The sequence below is a fragment of the Cebus imitator genome, unplaced genomic scaffold (genome assembly GCF_001604975.1).
Source record: "Cebus imitator isolate Cc_AM_T3 unplaced genomic scaffold, Cebus_imitator-1.0 Scaffold318, whole genome shotgun sequence".
NCBI lineage: Eukaryota > Metazoa > Chordata > Mammalia > Primates > Cebidae > Cebus > Cebus imitator.
In genome coordinates this window covers 1030780-1039299 of record NW_016107633.1, presented here as the reverse complement: position 1 = coordinate 1039299, position 8520 = coordinate 1030780, and the positions used below count along the sequence as shown (strand labels likewise).

General features: G+C 48.3%; 1 protein-coding gene across 2 annotated transcripts in view; it reads left to right on the top strand.

The window, feature by feature from the left end:
- Positions 1-1408: 1408 nt before the first annotated feature.
- The window catches only part of GARRE1 (granule associated Rac and RHOG effector 1), a 93212-nt gene continuing 86100 nt past the window's right edge, over positions 1409-8520 (top strand). Inside the window, exon 1 of one of the 2 annotated variants that reach the window (XM_017504227.2) lies at positions 1409-1510. The gene's annotated coding sequence lies outside the window, so the exon portion shown is untranslated. The remainder of the gene's footprint in view (positions 1511-8520) is intronic. The other variant, XM_017504228.2, reaches the window with a different exon arrangement.

Sequence of the window (8520 nt, the reverse complement as noted above, 5' to 3'; positions counted from 1 at the left end):
CCAAAATGCTGGAATTACGAGTGTAAGCCACCACCTCCCACTGAGAGTGACTTTCTCTCTCTCTCTCTCTTTCTTTCTTTCGAGAGGGAGTTTCACTCTTGTTGCCCGGGCTTGAGTGCAAAGGCGTGATCTTGGCTCAACGCAACCTCTGCCTCCCGGGTTCAAGCGATTCCCCTGCCTCAGCCTCCCGAGTAGCTGGGACTACAGGTATGTGCCACCATACCTGGCTAATTTTGTATTTTTAGTCGAGACAGAGTTTCTCCATGTTGGACAGGCTGGTCTCAAACTCTTGACCTCAGGTGATCCACTTGCCTCGGCCTCCCAAAGTGCTAGGATTACATGAGCCACTTTGCCTGGCCTCTTTCCTTTATAACGCTGAATAATATTCTATTTTATGTTTATACCACATTTGTGTACCCATTCATCCGTGGATGGACATTGGGTTGCTTCCACCTCCTAATATGAACATGGGTGTACACATTTATATCCACTCTTGCCTCCTCTCCCTAGTCCTTCCTTCTCCACACTGCAGCTGGAGTAATCCCTTTACACTCTCAAGTATGGACAAATCACCTCTTGCTTAAAACTCATTCGTTTTGCAACACTGTCAAGTAAGAGCCAACTTCTCACCACCCTGATTTAGTATTAGAACCCAAAACTGGGCCGGGCTCCGTGGCTCACGTCTGTAATACCAGCACTCTGGGAGGCCGAGGCGGGCGGATCACTTGAGGTCAGGAGTTTGAGACCAGGAACCCAGAAGATGGGGGTTGTAGTGAGCCAAGATCACGCCACTGCACTCCACCACTGCCTGGGCGACAGAGCAAGGCTCCGTCTCAAAAAAAAAAAAAAACAAAAAAAAAACCAAAGCCCGCAAAACTGGAAAACACTTGCTGTTTCTTCTGTGTAATGTGTTTTCCTCCCTTCTCCCCTTTAGGACCTCAGCTCCTGGGGGAATTCCCGGATCACCCTCCTTCACTAACTAGGTCAGGGTACTCTCTCCCTCCCTCTTACTCTTTCCCCTCCTACCACTTGTCACCATTGGTAATATATTATCACCCGGATTTGTGACAATGGTATTGTGTGTTTACCATTGAGGAATAAACCTATGTCGGAGACAGCACTACCCGTTCCTGCAGTGCCCGCCGGGGCCTGGCATCTAGGAAACGCTCGATACGCCAGTAATCAATTTCAGTAATAAATCCAGGAGGACGCCGCCGACCCCTACCGCCCAGGGGCCAAGCCATGGTGGAGAATCTGGGAAGACCTTCGACTCTGGCCACCAGTCCTCAACCACCACCCCAGCCATCCCTCTCGGAAGATCGGGGTCCCCAGGAGAGAAGGCTACGGGGCGCCCTCTCCCCGCTCGTGCGCGGGGAGGGTCCGCTGCAGGCGCGGGATCCGCAGCCGCCCCGCGTCCGCCCGGGGCGGGGTCGGGGCCGGGCCGGAGACGTCACTTCCGGTGTACACAGCCGGTCCAGGGCGGTGCGCTGGGGGCCGGGGCGCGACGCAGGTGAGGAGCGGGCGCGGCGGGCGCAGGCGGGCGCTGGCGGGCGGGGTCGGGCGGTGGGTGGTGGGCGGTGGGCAGCGGGGCCGCGGGCCGCAGCCAGGGCTGACGGCGAGACTGGCTCTCGGGGCGCCGCTCCGATCGGGGCCGCAGGGCGCGGGGCCGTGGGCTCCCGCCCCTTGCCCGCCCGCTGTGGAGGACGCCCGGCTTAGCGGGCGCTGGCCGGGCCGACGGAAGCCCAGAGGGGCCTCCTGGCGCGAACCCGGGACCGGGGGGCGCGGCGGGGACTTGGCGGCGGCGGCACAGCAGGGGCGGGCCGGTGCCCGTCAGGCGGAGAAAGGGGGCGCTTCCTCGGGTCGCCGGGGCCCGGGAGGTCGAGCTGGCGCCGGGACCCGCTCCCGGAAGCCCGCGGAGGGAGGCGGCCTGCAGGCAGCCGGGGTCCGCTGGGGCTGGCGGTGGAGGCGGCCCTCAAGTCACCCCGGGGCTACCGGGCCGTCTGCGCGCACCTTCCCGGCGGCTCCGGGCTGCCAAGGAACGCGCTTTTCCGGCCCTGCGGAGCCCGCTGGCGCATTGGGCCGGAGGGAGGGTCCGCGGGGACCGGGAGGGCCGGGGCTGAGCTTGAAGGACCCGCGCCCGAGGGGGCGAGCGCAGGGTCAGGGGTGTGTCTTCCTGCGCCGCGCGGTGCGAGGAAAGAAGCATGCCTGGTTGGCATGATAAGAATTTTGTTTAGACTTCTCACAAATTTGCCAGAGAAAGACTCAGCTTGAGGGGTCTGCAGTTTTAAAATAGCTTATTCTGGCCCCGCATCCCCATTATAAAAGCAGTTCATTCTCCTCTCCTGGCAAAACGCTCAAGATGACACAAAAAATCTAAGGGAGAAAATGACAATCATCTGCTCGTCTACCATTCGGTGACAACCACTGCCAAGATTTTGGTGATTATCAATAATTACAAATAGATATTGTTATTTTTATGGAGTTTACAGTGCGAGATGTAACCACTGATGAGCACTTAGATCGTTTCCAGTTTGTCACAAGATAAACAATTCTGCCACAAGGACTTGTCTGATTATTGTCTTTTTTTCAATAGGAGACTGTTGCCCAGGCTGGTCTCAAACTTCTGGCCTCAAGCGACGCTCTCACCTTGGCCTCCCAAAGTGTTGGGTTACAAGTGTGAGCTACTACACCCGGTCTAATTTTGTCTTAGAATAAATTTACAAATGGGGTCAAAAGTAACTTGTTTTTTGTAGACTGTCTCACTTTGTCACCCAGGCTGGAGGGCAGTGGTGCGATCTAGATTCGCTGCAACCTCTGCCTCCCGAGTTCGAGCGATTCTCCTGCTTTAGTTTCTGGAGTAGCTGGGATTACAGACGCTTACCACCACACCCGGCTAATTTGTGTATTTTTAGTAGAGACAGGGTTTTGCCCTGCTGACCAGGATGGTCTTGAACTCCTGATCACAGATGATGCGCCCACATAGGCCTCCCAAAGTGTTGGGATTATAGGCATGAGCCACCTCTTCCGGCTGTAACATTATGTTCATTTTTTAAGTACATGGTATTTCTTTTCTTTGACATATTTGGAAAATTTTTCTTTGTTTGAATGTTATAAAAAAAGCTCTGGCCGGGGCGCGATGGCTCATGCCTGTAATCCCAGCACTTTGAGAAGCCGAGGTGGGCAGATCACTTGAGGTCGGGAGTTCGAGACCAGCCTGCCCAACGTGGTGAAACCCAGATTCAACTAAAAAAATACGAAAAAATTAGCCAGGCATGGTGACTCACTCCTGTAGTGCCAGCTACTTGGGAGGCTGAGCGCTGGAGCCGATGGTTGCAATGAGCCAAGGTCCTGATACTGCATTGCAGCCTAGGCAATAGAGTGAGACTATCTCAAAAAACAACAAAAAAATCCATGTTTGCTTATCATTTCATGGTTTTATTATTTTATTTTTTGCCTTTAATCTACCTAAAATTCATTTTTGGTTTAAAATATGAAGTATTTTCTAAATGGCTAGTCAGTTCCAGATTTATTGAATAATATGTAAACTTATCATTTTATCACATTTTAGACCAGAAGTTCTAAATATATGTTTATAAGGGCTACTTACAAAGTTCATATTTAGATTTCATGTATGCTTAGATGTTTTCAAGTTTCTTTAAAAATGACTGTATTTTCACAATATCTGCACAATATTTTCTTTAAAAAAATCATTTTCCATTACAAGTCCAGGGAATATTTCATGTTTGAGATTTTTTTCTTTTTATCTTTAAAGCAAAAAGTTTAGTTAATTGCCACTTCATTTGCTTTCTTGCTGACAAGATAACAAACTCCATATGAAGAATTCAGGTTTGTTGTGGCAACTTTTCAGTCTGGCATTTGAGATTCTAATCTTCCTCTATTTTTGCACACAAATACGTAGGTTAGCATTGGAGACCAAGATAGAAAAGTTCTCAGATTCCCTTGGCAAGCCTAGATTTTTCAATCTAAAATTATCTCTGGATTTTTGGAAGACCTTGTTTTAAGCATCCTTTTTTTTTTTTTTTAAGCACATTGCATGTGATTCTGCGAAAATTTGAGTAAATGTTTATTCTGTTGAAAACCTGTAGCCTAATATACCAGGATCCATGTGTCAAGTGGGTCTTCCAAGTCTATAGGAAAATAATTGTTCCTGAAAGCTATCAGGCTGGGATATCACATGGGTTAGGTGTCCATTCTCTCTCTCTCTTTTTTGAGTCAGAGTCTCCCTCTGTCCCCCAGACTGGAGTGCAGTGGCCGATCTTGGCTCACTGCAACCTCTGCCTCCCGAGTTCAAGCAATTCTCCTGCCTCAGCCTCCCAAGGAGCTGGGATCACAGGTGTGAACCACCACCATGCCCAGCCAATCACTCTTTTCCTCCTGTGACTTTGTCCTTAGTGAAAAATGATGATCTTCCTAGGTAGGCAAAAACATGTTGGTTTAGATAAGAAATTGATTTGTTTTGGAGTTATTGAAAAGCTGGTTGCTGTTTTCTCTTAAGTGTAAGTTCACAGAGAGCCTGAATCTTGTTTGGCTAAGGAAAAACAGCAACAGAGGTTGTGCTTGTGCTTCAAATGTCTTTATCTCTACTGAAACTGCCCTCTTGGGGATCCCCTAATTGATGCATGCAGCAGCCATTGCTTAATCATTTTCCTTGACTGTGATGGCAGGTATTTGGCATAATGAGCTGTTCTTTCTTGCTCTTGTGAATCTCTCATGCATTGGCCTTCTTCCTTTTTTTTTTTTTTTTTTTTTTTTTATACAAAGAGTCTTGCTTTGTTGCCCAGGCTGGAGTGCAATAGCACTATCTCGGCTTACTGCAACCTCTGGCTTCAGGGTTCAAGCAATTCTCCTGCCTGAGCTTCCCAAGTAGCTGGGATTACAGGTCTGTGCCACCAAGCCTGGCTAATATTTGTATTTTTAGTAGAGACGGGGGTCTCACCATGTTGGCCAGACTGGTCTCAATCTGCTGACTTCAAATGATCCATCCATCTCATGATTACAGGTGTGAGACACCACGCCTGGCCTTGATTGGCCTTCTTGACTTGGAACTAGTGTGGTCATTTCCTGAAATCTGTGAGTATACTTTCTCATTTGTCTTTACTGCTTCTCTTCCTACATCTACTTTGGGGCATTTTCTGAAGCCTGGCTTTGTACCTCTTACCCTCTCAACCAAAACATGTTCCTTCTCACTCATCCAGGATATGAGTTCTGGGTAGAGAACCACCTTACTTCCTCATCTCTGCTACCACTTAGTGACCCCCTGACCTAGACTTTCCTGCAAGTCAGTTCTTTTTCTCCTGCCCTCTTTTTTCTGGAGGCCATACTTTCTCTAGGTGAAGAAAATATGACTTCTTTGCAAGGACAAAGTGGGAGGATTACTTGATCTCAGGAGTTGGAGACCAGCCTGGGCAATGTAGTAAGACCTTCATCTCTTCAAAAAATGAATTTTAGCAGGCCGGGCGCAGTGGCTCACGCCTGTAATCCCAGCACTGTGGGAGGCTGAGGCGGGTGGATCACGAGGTCAAGAGATCGAGACCATCCTGGTCAACACAGTGAAACCCCGTCTCTACTAAAAATACAAAAAATCAGCTGGGCATGGTGGCGCGTGCCTGTAGTCCCAGCTGCTCGGGAGGCTGAGGCAGGGGAATTGCCTGAACACAGGAGGCGGAGGTTGCGGTGAGCCGAGATCGCGCCATTGCACTCCAGCCTGGGTAACAGGAGCAAAACTCCTTCTCAAAAACAAAAACAAAAACAAAAAAAAAATGAATTTTAGGCCCGGTGCAGAGGCTCATGCCTGTGATCCCAGAACTTTGAAAGGCCAAACTGGGAGAATTGCTTGCGCACAGGAGTTTGAGATCAGCCTAGGCAACATAGTGAGCCCAGAAAATTATCTGGGCGTGGTGGCACGTGCCTGTAGTTTCAGCCACTTGGGAGGCTGAGGCAGGAGGATTGCTTGAGCCTGAGAGGTTAAGGATTCAGTGAACTATGATTGTGCCGTTGCACTCTAGCCCAAGCAACAGAGCTAGATCCTTTCTCAAAATAAGTAAATAAATAAATAAATAAATAATCACTTACCAAGGTGTCCTGTTCTTCCTGACTCTAAGGTTCTTACCAGCTGATGGATCACATCTTCCTTCTTGATTTGGATTGTATTTGCCATTTGCTTTCTATTACCACATCTTGATTTCGACTTTGTACAGTTTTCTTAAGGGATTTCAGATTTAACGTGATCCTACTCTGGATGTGAAAGAGGAGAGTGAATTGAGTCATTAATTGAATTAGCTCACATTTGTGGAGTACCTACAGTATGGACCAGTTACTTTACTGGAAGATCAGAATAGAGAGTCCAATAGCACAGCCTGGGATGAATGCCAAATAAGCAATTGTCATAAAGTATTAGAAGTCCCTAGAAGGGGAGACACCAAGTAGCCTCTCCCAGGTTTCAGAGATTTTGAGTGTCTTGGTCACTGCTTTGATCTCCAGGGCCCAGAACACAGTGTCCTGGAAATGATGAAGTATTTGTTGAAGGAATGAATGATCATCTGAGAATGAAATAGAATAAATGTTACAACACATTAGCTATCCACAGAAAAGATATTAAGTCAAAAGACATTTTGTAAATGTAGTTTGAAGAATCTCAGGGAAAACTTTAAATTCAACCAAACTGACCCAGCTATAACCCCAAGAAGGCATGCTTGGAATGTGTAGCCAGAAAGCTTAAACTTAATTTTGTATCCTCAGAAGAAATACTTGTGTTTCTGGGAGAGGACTGGGATGATGTCTGGAAACTGGGGTGGCAGGTCCAAGAGAGGAATTAGGTGGTGTGTCTTTAGCACTGTCTGTGGGCCTGACCAGAGTAGCTGTATGCAGCGTTCCTTCCACAAGGCCTTTGCACTACCACACAGATGGGCATGTCCCTGTTGATGCCTCTGGCTGTGAGGGTCTCCCTTGCTTAGCATCTGTTCTTCCAATATCCTCTGAGTAGAAGATAGCTTCATGTGAAGATTTCTTGGTAAGAGAGAATGTGAGTGGTTGAGAGCTCTGCATCTAAGCTGCTTGGATCAGATCTTGGTCTTGGGATGTTGGCTAATCTTTCAATTTTCTGATTTGTAGAATGGGGATAATAGTAGCACTTCCCCTTAGTGTTGCAGTGAGGGCTCTGAGCATGCTATCCAGCACCTGTGATAAGTATTCAGTGAGAGTATTAGCTCTTGCTGGTATTCATAAACTACTAACTGGTCTTCTGGTTCATACATCAGTCATCTTTGAGCTTAGATAGCCTAAATAATCAGTCCCTATGAAACTGCTTGCTTCTGGGTACATTGACAAAGCTGATAAACAGTGGGAAGTAATGACAGATAAGCTCTTCCTAAACTGCTCATCCAGGGAATTTAGCCTGCAGTTCTCAGGGAAGACTTTCTGGAGAAGGCTGTTCTTGAGCTGAGTACTGTGGTAAAAGGTAAGTCCAGCACTATAGCAAGAAGGGTGGACTCTTTTTTTTTTTTTGACAGAGTTTCGCTCTTGTTACCCAGGCTGGAGTGCAATGGCACGATCTCGGCTTACCGCAACCTCCGCCTCCTGGGTTCAAGCAATTCTCCTGCCTCAGCCTCCCGAGTAGCTGGGACTACAGGCGTGCGCCGCCATGCCCAGCTAATTTTTGTATTTTTAGTAGAGACGGGGTTTCACCATGTTGACCAGGATGGTCTCGATCTCTTGACCTCGTGATCCACCCGCCTCGGCCTCCCAAAGTGCTGGGATTACAAGCGTGAGCCACCGCGCCTGGCCAGGGTGGACTCTTGGGCATGGGCAGGACATGTCCAAAGGTGTGGAGATGAGAGCAAGCATGAGGTATTTGAGCTGTAGGAGATTTAGGGTAAAGACAGGTATAAATAAGGAGTAGAGAGAAATGACATTGGAAAGTGGGACCAATCCTTGAAATAACTAATAACAATGTCTAACTGGGCACTAACAGCACTTCAGGTCCTGTGCTGAGTCCTTTGACTCAGTGTACTAACCAGGTTTGATGCTGAGGACATTGTCTACATTGCCTTGTTTAATCCTCCACGTACCTTAGGTACATGTGGTAGCATGTCACATGTCCCTGGTAGGTCTCTCTGCTTCTGTCTCTCTCTTTTTTTTTTGAGGTGGAGTCTCTCTCTGTCACCCAGGCTGCAAGTGCAATGGTGCAATCGCAGCTCACTGCAACCTCCGCCTCCTGGGTTCAAGCAATTCTCCTGCCTCAGCCTCCCATGTAGCTGGGATTACAGGCATGCGCCACCATGCCTGGCTAATTTTTGTATTTTTAATAGAGATGGGGTTTCACCATATTGGCCAGGCTGGTCTTGAACTCCTGACCTCAGGTGATCCACTTGCCCTGGCCTCCCAAAGTGCTGGGATTACAGGCATGAGCCACCTTGCCTGGCCTCTGCTTCTTGATTCAGCCCAGACGTGGCTGCCAAAATAATTCCCAGTATATATGTTTTTTTTTTTTTTTTTTTTTTT